The sequence below is a fragment of the Phasianus colchicus genome, chromosome 11, assembly GCF_987193195.1.
Source record: "Phasianus colchicus chromosome 11, bPhaCol1.hap1.1, whole genome shotgun sequence".
Lineage (NCBI taxonomy): Eukaryota > Metazoa > Chordata > Aves > Galliformes > Phasianidae > Phasianus > Phasianus colchicus.
Window position 1 is genome coordinate 6,664,179 of NC_143446.1, and position 12,354 is coordinate 6,676,532.

Consider the following 12,354-nt stretch of genomic DNA (forward strand, 5'->3'; position numbering starts at 1 on the left):
AAGTGCCCTTTTCTTCCTTACCTGCTTTCTGTTTTCCTTCTCCTTGGATAGGACACATTTCAATATCTTATCAGGTTCATGCTCTGCTCTTCATGCCTGGATTAATGTAAAGATCTCTTTACCCAGCAGCAGCAAAGCACTGAGCAGCAGCACTTTGTCAATGTGTTGATACTGTCCATGCAGTTTCACGTAGGGCACTTATAATCACCCATGAAATGCCTTGGAAAATTCATGGTTGCTAGAAATTCACTTTCCTTATCACTGCCACAGTAATTCTCATTAGCTTGACTTTCTTTTAAACTACCTTTCTGAAAGCCTGAAAGCTGTGAATATTCATCACGTTTATTTAATTAATAGTGCCCTCTCAGACAGAAGGCTTGAATAGCCAGCAGGAGACTTCCCCTCAAAAGGGACACTTTGCCAGCCCAAGCTGTGTGTCCCCACTCGATGCATACTTGAGAGTTCTAACTGAGGATTGATTTTCACAAAACATCTTTTTAAACTTGTAGCACAACGTTTTTAGTCTTTTTTTTCCTGCACTCTGAAGTGAGAATACAGATCTTAGCAAAGATCTTAGATCTTATGAAACAAGAACTGAGCCCAGAATGGAGAGAAGTGGGTAATGATGTACTGTAGCTATACTGGTCTTTAATGCCAGCTGAAGTATTGTCTTTCACCTTCTGTGCACTATCTGATTACTCAAGTGTTTGCTGTTGTTTTGCAATTGTTTTCTTGTCTGTTTGTTTTTAATTTTCAGGTCTGTTGTTCTGAGATCAGATTGCATTCCTTCCAGCCGAGACAGCCAGCTGATCAAGGTTTGTTTGTGGTCCACATTACACCCATAACATCACTGAAATACAAGCTAGCACTGGGGACGGTGCCCTAAGTGCAATGTAAGGGTTATGTGACACTCCTTTGGCTGCAGCATGGTGCTGTCATGTGCTGACATCAGCTGCCAGACTGCTACAAGCCACTAATGACAACTTCCTTCCCTCATATCCGATTGTAAAGGCACTAATAGATCCAAACTGGAGATCATATCTTGCTCACCAGATGAAAGGAAATCATTCTCCTCCAGATTGGCAGAGTTAAAATGGGAATGCCATTCCTGCTTCACCACAACTAAAGCTCATTTTACGATTCAACACTGGGGAGAATAGCTGCATTTTCTTGTTTCTTCTCAGTAACCAAAAAAGGTTCCGTCTGGGAGATCTCACTATCCATCCTTATGAGGTGCACCATATGTTTTAGTCTTTTTTAATTACTGTAGCCTTTACAATCTCAGATAAATGCCATACTTAGTGCTTTACTTTACAATTAATTCTCTCCTGCGGGGAGATTTTAAGTCTCTGTCTCTCATCGTATGTGAAGTGTAAAGGAGAATTGCAAATTTACATTCTTATGGGCAAACAACGGCTCTGTTTAGAAAATAAACTTTAAACTACTATTACATCAAGATGCTTTTCAGCAAACGCTGTGTTATTGCCACATAACAGCAAATGCTGGAGATGAAAGGCATTTTCTTTACAGCGCTGTGTTGCATAAGGCAAGGCATTGGTTTATTTGAAGATAAAGGTCTACATAAATAAAAAAGACATCAGTTCAGGTCTCTGCATGTTTCTAAGACAACCTGTATTGAGGTCTAAGCGTGAATTTACGTCTCAAGCAGGATTTTGGTAACCGGTGAAGAACTGAATCTATTCGCAGTTCTCTCCCACTCCTCAAACCCACATGCACTTTGCATGAAGTGCTTTGTGCACAGATCTCTTTCTCCCTCTCTCTCTCTCTCTCTCTCTCTCAAAAAAAAAAAAAAAAAAAAGAAAGAAAAAGAAAAAGTGGTAAATAACAGCTTGCAAGCTTAAATTTAGCCCTGCCGAATCTTGTGCAGGGATGACTAAAGTTCTGCTGGGAAACTTCTAAATGGCAGGCAGCACTTAGGTGCAGAGCTGGTGGCACGACCTGGTGCTGGGGCCTGCAGGCTGCTGAAATGTCACAGCTCCCTGTCAGACACAGGAGGGACTGTCTGCACCCAGCACCTCAGGGTGAAATTCAATAGCAGTGTGCTGAGGGTGAGCCATGGCTGTGACTGGGGCCTGCAGGCAGCTGCTGGCCTTGGGCCAGCTTCACCAGAACCCCAACAACACACAGGGCTGAAAACAGGGGCAGCCTGGGTCCTTCCCTGGTGGAAGAAGCTGGCACAGCCTGGAATCCAATTGGGCTCCAGGTTTTCTCTCTGCTATTCCTCATGCAAGAGTGAAGCCTGGGCCAGCTGTAACTTTTCTGAAAAGCCCAGAGGGCCAGCAGGTGACACATAGGTGAGTGGGGCTGTTCTGATGAGCTGTTGCCATAGTATCTTGGTAATAACAGTTTTCAGTTGACAGATTTCATCTTGAATATGCACATATGCATCTATAGAGAGAAAAGTCCTTCTGTGACCCTTCATTTTTGCATTCCTTTGAAGGTGCATGGCTTACTCTGGAGACTACCAGAATAGGATCTGCCCACTGCTGCCTGAAAACTTCTTCAGAACAACATTTCCCCAGAAACTGCACTGTGTGGATAAGACAGACCCATCTGCTGCAGGTCAGACCTCACTGTAGAGATTCTTTTTTCCCTAATGGCTGTAAAACTAACGGGCTGCATTTTCATTCTCTCTGGCATTGTTAAGGAAAAACAGGGATATCCCTAAATAGTTTACATCTGTGCTCTGAATCTCGAAGAAAACACCCAGCCAATTTTCAGGAGAGAAACTGGAGACAGCTGTGAAGGGGGTGTTGCTGCTGTCTGTCTTAAGGAGTCATCTATTCCCTTCAGTAATAACAGGAGAACTATTTCCAAGGCAGTTGTGAGTTGGCCTTTGGTTGTGAACTGACTAGTGCCACATAGTATTATAGTCCTGTTACTTCCCTATGCAGCAGCATCCATAAAAACAGCACAGAAACACGCGCTGTAAAAGGGATGTCTGTTGTATGGATTCAGCTTCAGCTGTAGTTTTAGCTGCAAAGGAGAAAAAGCTAAGGAAAAACCTCAGCTGGATTTTCCAGAGCAGGTAACTTTGGGGCTACTTAACCTTTAACTGAGTTAATTTTGTGTGAACTAGGTGTATTTACGCAAGATGACATCTCCAAGCAGTCCTTGTGGGTCTCATGAGGTAGTTTTGCTAAGAACTTGGCTGGCTGTATGTCTGTGCTGCCCAACAACAGCAATGATGTTTTGCCTCAGTAGATTATAACTTTTGCACATGTTTAGAAATGCATCATGGCAGGAGTCAGTATTCACTGGCTCACATGGCCTTCAGTTTTCCAAGACTGAATCATCAGGTCTCCACACTGATTCAAGGTTTTATTAGCTTTACATCTTATTCAATTTTGGAAGCCTTTTTTTTACATCTTATTCAATTTTGTGAGGCCTTGGTCCTGGCTGGACAAGAGATGTGGTCTATCAGTCCTTAGTGACAGTTACCCACGTCCGTATGGCTGTCAAAATGCAATTTTACTTATTGCTCTGGATCATTTGCATATTAAAGCAAGAAAATCAGTAATAACAATTGTATGTTAAATAAGGATGGAGTTGGTTGTCAACATAATGCTAATTTCTAGTGCAAAAAGTGCTGAGGCTGTTAATAGAGAATTGTTCTGGGGAAAAATGATTGCTTTGGTGATACCCACCATTTCCTCATGGGATCAGAAGACAGCAGTGGAACTAGCAGCCTGTGCCACATCCATTTCCACATTTGTCTATTGTTGGTGAACAGAGCCAGGTGGTGTGATGCAGCTCTGCCAGCCTCAAGGCTGGATCCACTCCTGGACCAGGGTGGACTAGAGCTGATCATGGTAATGGCTTGCAATAGTTACTGAAAGGTGTTACGGCAAGGAATTGCCTGTCATGCCCCTTCCAAATAGTAGACAACATCAGATAACAAGTTCTGTGCAGGGTCATATTGTACCAGCTGAGGGATTGGCCATCTGGGTATTTATTTGTATAGCAGGTATTAGGAGCCCAGGGTGATATCAAGGCATAGACCCCAGTATCTTGGGCAGTATGCAAGTGTTTCTATTTGATTCAACCACAAGAGGAAAACTATAGTCTGTGTGAAGTAATTATAAAAGTTTACATACTTCTTTATCAGAAGAGACCATGCTGTGTCTCTAAAATACACAGGGCCCTCCTGTGCACATTGGCAGTGGGTCTCTGCTTGGGAAGGCTGAGCCAAAAAGCTCTCATCAGAGCAGTGGTTTCTGTCCTTGTCTAAGTGGGTCACAGTGGCTGGGGTTACACCAGACTCCTTGTGAAAATCTGGATGCTGGTTAGAACAGGTTACTGAGTGCAAGTTGTGTATGAGGACTTCCAAAATGCCTGATAAATGGAGTAGATGGGACAAAGCAACAGCTCCACTTAACAAGTGAAGTGACGGAAAGTGCTGCTGGGATTTGAGATCCTGGTGGAGAGTGAAGAACTGAGGAAGGCTTGAACAGCATTTCCCTCTGTGTTTCTGAGCACTAAGGATGAGACAGAGGTAGTTTCATTTATGATTCTGCTTGGTTGTGAAGACGTGCATGTTTTCAGCAGCTTTCTGAAAACTCAGGGAGTGTGAAAAAGTGGTGGGCAACTCCACATTGGAAAGCAGAAACCTGGGAAATGGTAAAATGGTACTTCAGGGACATGAAACACAGAACATCAGATGCAAATATTGCTTTGCCTCAGGGATGAGGATACAATCTTCCCTGTACTATTAATGAAGTGTGTGATTGGAGGGAAGAAAAGAGCTTGTGATTGGGAATATTTAGGACCACAATTAAACATTGAAAAAATAATTTATTCTTAGGAAATAAGGGAATCTTACAGAGGCTGCTGCATGTGAAAAGCCCACAGATAACTAACATTGTGTACATGGGAGTTAACCACAGGTTTTTCAAGAGCAGAAATATGAGTGTATAATAACCTGTCTGCAGGTCAGTCTGTGCCATGGCAAGCACACGCACATTTTTTGAAAGTTTTGTGGTGTGAGCACTGCACATGGGCAAAGACACTGCCTCCAGCAGCAACAGCTCCTTCGAGTAGTTAGAGGGTACTGCAGCAGGAGGTGCATCTGTGCTCATCTTGGAAGCAAATGGAAGAAATACTTATTTGAAGGTGGCTATACAAATGTGAGTCCTCACACTGATGAGAGCAGAAATACTGTCAGGAAGAGAAAAGCTCCTGAAGTTGAAAATGTAAAATTCAGTAGTTGGCAAGTATGTAAACTAAGTATGCAAGTAAAGGAATGACAGAAGATACAATTTACTTTGGGTTAAGAGCTTGGCAAGTCCTCACTTGTGCTAAAAGGGCAGGGAATTTAAAAAAAAAAAAAAAAAAAAAAAAAAGCCCACACAAACTTGAGAGAAAGCTTAAGGTTAGTCACACTGCCTGCCTGGGGCTGGCTGCATGCCTGCCCCTGCAGCCTCTCCACTTTCATCCCTGACAGGTGGGCTGTGCATCCCACCTCAGCCCTGGCTGATGCCCATCCCCTACTGCAGGGCTGCTGCTTGGGGCTCAGAGCTGGGCAGCCCCACTCCTTCAAGAGAGCCCCATATCCCTACCCTGTGCTCAGTTATTAACAGGATCAGGAGACAATGGTCTGGTGTAGTCCAACGGGGGCAATTTGCTGCCTGTGTTTCCCTTGCTGTCAGTCCCTCAGCTGATTTTACTGCCTGTCGGTTGCTCAGTCTTTGCTCTTTGAAAGACGCTTTTTAATTCCTCCCGATCTCTGAATTTTTCTGGACTGTGCAATCTATTGTCACACAGTGCAGTGCGTTTGCAGCTTCACTGGACATTTCAGCCCTGCTCACGGTTCAGCTGCCAGGCTTCTGCTCATTTACTTTCCTCTTGCAACCTGCAGCCATCTTGTCTTTCTCACTGACTGCTCTCCTGCATCCTACCTACTGCTATATCCAGCAAGGCTGGGTGCAGTGTTGACAGATCTCTGCACCCACAGAGAGTCCCACTGACGTTTGCAGGGCTGGATGTGGGTGCAGAAACCCACATCAAAAGAGCCCACACAGGAGGAGCCCGTGGGCTCTGGGTCCTAGCAGGGAACCTTCAATATTTGTAATGTTCTGCTGACATTTCAATACTGTTATTCCTTTCTTAATTTAGGAGTGTTTTTTAGAATCCAAACGTGAAGCACCTCTTGGAGGGCAACTGCACATGATGCAGCATGTTGGCGGTCATTCTTATCTTGGATATTTGCTTTGTTTGGTTTACAACCTGCACATAATTCAATGCAGCAAATCTGAAGAGGATTTAAACAATGGGCATTAGTCACCTCATCCACCACCAAAGGAGATAAAGCTTCATCTTTTTTTTTTTCCCATGACTTTCAAGGTCAATACTGAAACACTTTCAGAAAAGAAAGCAGAAGCTCATTGTTTCAATTTTATCCTCAATTTCCTCACTGTCAAAATGCTCAGGAGATCCTCTGAGAGGAATAAAGATTGCCAGGAGGAAACAGGAGAGGCCAATGGGGGTAACTGGGGAAAATGCAAATCTGCCTGCTTTCCGCATGCTTTTATTGTCAGATTTAAGCCACTACTGCATAATGAGAAATCAGTCCAAACTGAAGCACATCTGATGCACTCAGCCAAGGTTTCTTGGGAACTTTACTATAGATTATGAAAATGAAGGCAATGAGCCCTGGAAGAGAGCATGCCTGCCTCTGTGGTCAGGGGGCAAAGGAAGAGGCTGATCTCGGCAGAGGGTTTGTCTCTGTAGCATTCGTAGTCCAAAAGTTCATGGAGCAGCTGATGTTTGCAGGTGTGGGGTGATCCTCCAGAGAGGGGCTCTGTGTGCTGGCACACAGTAGCTGCAGACGTGTTTTCTTCTGAAAATCCGTTAGCAGTGCCTATAGTAATGTCTGCCATGAGAGCCATGGCTTCTTTTGTGGATTCGTTGATGGTGAAGAAGCCTGAGAACAAAGAATAGCTTCAAGTCAAGTTCCAAGACAAAGATTGTCTTCCTGCCGTTTTTCCTGAAGAGGCATTTCTTGTTTGCTTTATGTACAACTTTCAGATACTTGCATTAATCTGAATGAATGTCTTCCTGAATGCTGCTTGTAAGTGCTCTTAGTTTATCAGTACATTAAATTAACAGCACACCACAGTAGGGCACATTTGCTCCTCACTCAAAGAATGATGCTTCATTGCTCCGTTATACATGTGCAGCTTCCTCCAAGGGCACTGAATGTGTAAGAGAGAGAAGGGTTTGGCCAAACAGCTGCAGAGAAAACAGCTTATGATAAACTGTTAGAGTAAACAATTCTCACACCGTGTTCACCCAGTACAGTGGGAATCCTCTCGTAAGCCATTTCTGTAGCTTTCCACTGTAAGAGTTCAACCATGCAGGTCATGGCAAGACTTGGCAAGCCTCGGTGATAAAAAATTTCCAGAACAGTATGAGACTTTCTCCACTGGGATATTCAGAGCAGAAGTACATTGGATTTGTTTGGATTGGGCTGGTCTTAAAATGGCACAGTTTTCTTCTGATTTGAAGTGCGTTAGAATACTGATGCACTGATATTTCAAAGCAGCTGCATCTGCTTAAAGCTGTTCCTATGTGACCTATACATTTCTCGTGTTTCCCAAATCTGTGTTGCAATAAAAGGCATGCTGCTGAATGGCTGTCTTAGGCCAAGTAGGCATTGTTTTTCTGTTGCTTTATGACATCTTTCCAAACTCTAAAAAAAAAAAAAACAAAACACAAAAACCTGTGGTTGGATGAGAACATGTGAGAAAATATTTCAGTCTGAGTCTGCCCACACTTGACAGTTTTTCAGCCCTGCTCTGTGGTTATTCAGAGTAGCACTGCTTTGCAGTGGGAATGCCATAGCCACATGGAAGAGATAGTCATGGAGTAGGTGTGGCAAAATAGCTCCTACAATGTACAGTGGCAGGAAAAAAGGGATAGAGGATGCTGCTGGGGGGGTCCCCACTGGTCTGCAATTAGGAAATCAGTGCTTATGGCTTTTTGTGTGTGTGTGTAAGGTCTTGGATATATAGCACCTTATGTCAGAGGAGAGAATTTCTCTGCTTTGGGGCTTTCATGTGGAAAAGCTTCATTTGCTTGTTATTGGGTCAAGTTCTCTAGGCCCAACTATGTCATGTATAGAGGCTTCTGTGTCCATCTTTCCTGACTGTCTTGTGGGAGGAAAATGCAACACCAGCACTCTCCCATTTGGTGCCCCATGCAGAGAGAGCTGCAGGATTGCTGAGGATATGAAAAATGGACAAATGAAAGTCCAAAAGAACATTTTTCCTCCCTGAGTCAGACTTCCAAAGAGCTAGCTCGGCTTTCCAAAGCTAGTCCCTAAGTGGGGATGTGCTAATCCCACCCATGGTGAAGGCCACTCTGTATCCTGCATGGATTCACACGGCCTGCCTTACCCTTTAGGTCCCTGAACATTGTCTTTTGTCAGCTTTCTTTCAGTCAGAGATGATGGATATTTCCTTTTAGCCCCATTTTATGAAGTCCTGGGTGTATTAGTTCTTCAGTGTTGCTTGAATACAAAGCAGAATATTTGAAAAGATCTGAAGATCTTAGAAAAAATAATTACTCTATTTCTGAGCCATATTTTTGCTCAGAAAGATGGAGTGATGGCAATGCCTAAGGATGGACCACAGCATAGAACTGCATCTTCCAGTTAAGGCTTCAGCCTGAGACCCTGAGCACAAATTTCCTGCATCTTCTCCCACCTGAAGGTGCAGCAATTAATGCTGTGTCCGTGTTTGTTTCTACCTGGTGTCCCTCACTGCAATATATTCACTTCTAGGTACAGCAAGGGCACTGGGAATGCTGTTGCATAAGTGGTGAGAAAGACATTTAACTTTTGTCTTTAATGGCTCTGGCTAGCAGGATCTCCTGCTGCCTCTGCCTGTGTTGATAGAACAAAAGTGGTGGTAATGGTTAGTTTTCAGAGTGAGGAAATTTCATGCTGAAGATCTGATGGAGCCAGGGGTATGGTTCAGATCCCCTCTTGGATCTGAGGAAGAATCTGTGTGCCTGAAAGCTTGCTGAGTTTTTTCCACAGACATGAATCAGTCTGATGATACATGTCAGTCCTAGACTACGTCTTGCTGAAACCATCACAGCCTTAACAGCGAAAGCTGCTAGAGTGCTGGAGTCCACTTAATTCCTATTCTAGACTATCACAGCCACAGGATGGACTCCAGTGGACTTTTGTGGGCTTTCCCAAACCAGTGTGACTCGAATCCTGGCATACAGTGCCAGCAGATGCGGGCTTCTCCCATCTCAACCACAAACCTACGGTGCAAAGTACAGATGAAAAACCTGACTCTGCTGCCTCCCATCTGCTTGTGGCACAGCAGGGTGGCAGCAAGTGGCACTCGTAGACTATCACCAGAAGATTTAAGGAGGCTGTAAATGCCACCTTCAGAGCAGTGCTCATGGTGCTTTTTTGCTGAGGTGGAGAGAAATGCAAGTCCTCCAGCAAGTTATTCATCTGTTCGTTCTCTGCTTCCTTCTTCAGTTAGATGAAATTCAAGACTGTGTAGGATCATTTTTGGAGGGTTGATTGTTTCCTCACAAAGTAAATAGCATTTTTCTCTTTAGCTAAAGTTGCACAACAGTTTTGTACAGTTGTGCTTGCCTTGAGGGTGTCCAGCAGTGACTGGCAGCAACCCCTCTCCCCATACACATTGCTGCATTGCACAATAAGGCAGTCCCACTTTCCCAAGCTTTGGCCGTGTCAGAGACAGGATACCACATTATTCAGAAATGGAAATTCTTACCCTGCTACTTTTCCATAATTGTACACACATTTTGTCAGTGCAGATCTCAAACTTGCCTGTAAATGGGAGCTGTTGAGGGCCAGAGGCAGCCCAAGTTTCTCCAATTGCTAGGTAAAGTTCTGTTTTTACTGTCAGTGAGAACGGGCTGGGCTATGCTTGCTAGAAGGAGAGGGGAGGGCATGCTGAGGCATTTCCCCTGCTGTGGCAGAGATGGGGGGAAGCAACCCAGCACTGCTAGGAGCCAGAAAAGCTGCTGCTCTATCTCTCGATCACCAGAAAAGCTGAAGCCAGCAGCCAGGCTGTGGATGCTCAGCTACACCCATCTGCAGGTAGCTGTCTCTGTTACCTGTGCTGGGGCCAGGCTGCTGGGACAGAGCCTTTTCACTGAAGGCTGAACTGACAGTCTTGGTGGGTACCAAGAGCTGGATTTCTCTGACCCTGCCTGTGCAGGATTGGGCAGAGCAGTGGGCTGCCAACCACTCCAGCAGGCCTCAGGCAGGATGAGCGCTGAGGTCTGGATGTCTGGGGGTATTTGGGGAATTCCTTTTTTCCATAACTAAATGCTGGAGGAGATGCATGAACTCTGCACTATTATACCAGCCTGTCTGGGTATCCCTCTGCTGCCTGTCCCAGGGCATCACATAGGAGCTTGAGCTCAGCCCTAGAGCCAGACTAAGGGCTGGCAATGGCTTGTGCTGCACAAGCAGAAGGGCAGGGGAGGCTGAGCCCAGTGTGCCATGCAGGGTGGGACGGGCTGTCTGTGGCTGAACCAGGGTGCTACTGGGAGCCCTGCAGGCACAGCCCTGCTGCCTGGTGAGGAAAAGGTACCGGGGTTATTCTTATGACCCTCTGAGGGATGTTTTCTCGATGACATAGTGCTGCAGTGACTTGGTTCTTCCCAAAGTCTAGTGTCTAATCTGTACCAGGTCGGGTCTCTACGTCTAGTCTCTATCATAAAATATGACAACTGGGCCCTCCTGATGGAAAAACTTGACTCGAAATGACCAAAATGCTCCTGCGACAGGTTGCAGCAAGGTAAGTGAGGGGTGGCTTAGATCTCAGTCAGCAGCAGCGGGGCAGAAAGGAAGTGAAAAGCCCTCCTTAGCACGATTTCGAAGCCGACTTTGATTGACCGAGCGGGCTTAAAGTGGGCAAACCCGGGTGGCAAGGCACCTCTGCCCCCTCGGCAGGCGCGGAGATCGGCTTTCACTCCCAGCTCATTTTTAATTTCTTTTAATGGAAACCCAGGAAATGGGATGCAGACCTTTCTCCTCACGTGAGCGTTATAAAACAGCCTCCCTCATTGTTACGGGCTGCCCAGCTCCTCGGGCTGCGGCTGGCCGCGCTGCGGAGCGGCTCCGCTCCCGGGCGAGAGGGGCAGCCCCGCCGCAGCTTTCCGGCCCCTCCCTCCGCCTCCCGGGGTCCCCTCGCCCCTTCCCTGGCGGAGCGGAGCGGAGCAGCACGGTAAGTGCGGCGCGTTGCCGTCCCGGGCGCCCGCCGGTGCCGGGCGGAGCGGAGCCGGCTGCAGCCCCTCGGAACGGGGGACGCGATCCAAAAGCCGTTTCCTGGCTACCGGGACAAATATGCAAATATTTCCTTATGCTGTTTCGTTTTTCTCCGTCTCTCTCTTTCTTCTTGTTGTTCTGAAAGTGGCAAATTGTCAAACAACAACAACAAAAAAGTTGCTGTAGATGTTTCGGAGCTGTTGCTTTATGGAAAACAACTCCCTGGGTGGAGGCGAGAGCAGCTTGCGGTTCGGTGGGAGTGTTTGCAAATCAGATGTCACTTGGAGGTAGGGGAAATCTGGCAGAATTACTCTGTGAACGCGGTCTCCAAGTCGTGCAGGCTCGCTCGCCTCATGTGAGCTTAACGAAAACCAACGGGAAGTTTGAAAGGAAGAGGAGAAAATGCATGGGATGTCTAAGAGAAGTGCTCGCTGCCGGGTTTTGCTGGTGTTTTTTGATTCCTGAAGCGAGCAGCGCTGGGTGCGAGCACTCACTTGCTGCCTCCTAAGGAGAGCAGAGCGTGGGTCTGTGTCAAGATTTGGGGAGCAGCCTTGAAGCGCTGGTGGAGCAATCAAGCTGCAGGCGGCAGTCTTGAAACTTGAGCGAGAGCCAGCCTGCTTTCTGCCCCATGCCTCCCCTCACCTTATCGCTCTCCTGTTGCACGAAGCCTTGTTGGACAGGAGCCCGCTGTCCACTCTGAACGGGGCCGAGGAGGTGGGGCTGGGTGCGTGGTTTGCGCTGCCTGCAGGAAGATCCCTCGAGCTCACTGGTGCCATAGCGGGACCGGCTTCTTCCTTTGGTACCAAAGGAAAAGATGTTATTACAGATGAGTTCTTGTTTCTTTGCGCCCGCAGGTGATGAGCAAAGAGGTGGTGATGGAGGGCGTGTCTGTGCCTCTGGCTTTGTAAAGGATCATCAGCACCTGAATACACCTACTTCTCATGGAAGGCTTTGTTAAAACAAAGACATCCTTGCCCTGATGCTGGGGGGCAGGCTCTGGGCACAGGTGATGAATATGGTTTTACTTTTAGCTTGGCTCAACTAATTTAACAACAGTAGAAGCTATA

General features: G+C 46.3%; 1 protein-coding gene across 4 annotated transcripts in view; it reads left to right on the plus strand.

The window, feature by feature from the left end:
* Positions 1–2,562: 2,562 nt before the first annotated feature.
* FBLN2 (fibulin 2) overlaps positions 2,563–12,354 on the plus strand; it is a 106,726-nt gene continuing 96,934 nt past the window's right edge. The window contains exon 1 of one of the 4 annotated variants that reach the window (XM_090148128.1): positions 2,563–2,583. The gene's annotated coding sequence lies outside the window, so the exon portion shown is untranslated. Of the gene's footprint in view, positions 2,584–10,735; positions 10,818–11,093; positions 11,247–12,162; positions 12,294–12,354 lie in introns of those variants that run through there. The other 3 variants (XM_090148127.1, XM_090148123.1, XM_090148126.1) reach the window with 3 other exon arrangements.